The sequence below is a fragment of the Monopterus albus genome, unplaced genomic scaffold, assembly GCF_001952655.1.
Source record: "Monopterus albus unplaced genomic scaffold, M_albus_1.0 scaffold338.1, whole genome shotgun sequence".
Classification (NCBI taxonomy): domain Eukaryota; kingdom Metazoa; phylum Chordata; class Actinopteri; order Synbranchiformes; family Synbranchidae; genus Monopterus; species Monopterus albus.
Genome location: NW_018128218.1, coordinates 286,033 through 287,697, shown reverse-complemented (window position 1 = coordinate 287,697; position 1,665 = coordinate 286,033).

Genomic DNA, 1,665 nt, shown 5'->3' with positions numbered 1-1,665 from the left:
TGATTCTGAAGCCTACTAAGCCAGACTGAGACAATTTCAAGGCTGAGGAAACCTTTGCAGGTGTTTTGCATTAATTAGCTGACTAGATTGGGACACAGGGAGCCTACAATGTTGAACTTTGTCATGATATTCTAATTTTGTGAAATACTGGATTTGGGTTTTTTTTTTTGTCTTTAATCCATAATCATCAAAATTGAAACAAATAAAGGCTTGAAATATTTCACTTTGTGTGTAGTGAACTAATATAACATACAAGTTTCACTTTTTGAAACAAATGATTGAAATAAATGGACTTTTCCTTGATATTCTAATTTTTTGGCACATACCTGTATTAAGATGTGAAAATAGTCCAATAGGACTGTTAGAAATTAACCCAATTCTTTTGTTGGAGGCACGAGAAGTGAAGACAGTTTAAAATCAACAGAAAGTTTACTGAAAGTCTGATCACAGTTAGGTCTTACAGCGCTGGATTCAGAGAGACAGAGCTCCCGCTCCCTGAATCCTGAATTAAGTTTTTACAACATATTTATCTTCTTAGGCTGCTCCGCCCTGGACGGGGGTGCAACCTTCAATAGTTTGTGATCCTATTGGTCATTTGGTGTGAGTAGGTCAACCCCTGCCTGCGCTTGCTTGCTGATATGTGATCTAGACAAGGTGTGTGTGTGTGTGTGTGTGTCTCTGGCACCCTGATCTTGATCTCGAGGTGCACTGATCAATGGGTGACCTGAGTTACAAATTTTCAAAATAAAGATAAATATTTCCAAGGTAAGAAGTTTAGAAAAATTTTGCATAGAACCATGAATGTTCTTGAGGAGCTGAACATTTTGATACTTGAAATAGCAGAAAGTATGCTGAAGTTGAATTTCTCCCATTCATTTGTATGGGGCAAGATTTTCAAAATAAAGCTAAATATTTCAAATGTATGAAATTTAGAAAAATTTTGCATAGAAGCATGAATGTCCTTGAAGACCTGAACATTTTGATAGCCTGAAATAGCTGAAATTATGCTGATGTTGAATTTTCTCATTTATTTGCATGGGGCAAAACTTTCAAAATAACCTAAATATTTCAAAGGTAGGAGATTTAGAAAAGTTCTGAAGAGACACATCAATGTCCTTGAAGAGCTAAACGGTTTGATACCTGAAATAGCTGAAAGTATGCTGAAGTAGAATTTTCCCATTCATTTGAATGGGGCAAAACTTTCAAAATAAATGCTAAATATTTTAAAAAGTATGAAAGTTGTAAAAAAAAAAAAAGGTGAATACATGCCATAATGCCCTGAAAAACCTGAACGTTTTGATACCTGAATGGCTTTTGTAGCTGCAAGTATACTGAACCTACTAAGATGTGAACATTTTCCCATTGGTCCCCACAAAGTAGGTAAAACAATTAGGGTTGTGTATGTGTTTGTTTGTCAGTGTGTATGTTTGCGTATGAGAAAGAAAGAGTAGTCCTACACACTAAAAAATACTAGAGTGTGGCTATTGAAATGAGACATAAAATATTGTTAGAAATTAACCCAATTCTTTTGTTGGAAGCACGAGAAATGATGACAGGAGAGGACTGTTTAAAATCAGCAGAAAGTTTACTGAATGTCTGATCACAGGTAGGCCTTACAGTGCTGGGATCAGAGAGATAGAGCTCCCGCAGGAGTTCCATCCACTG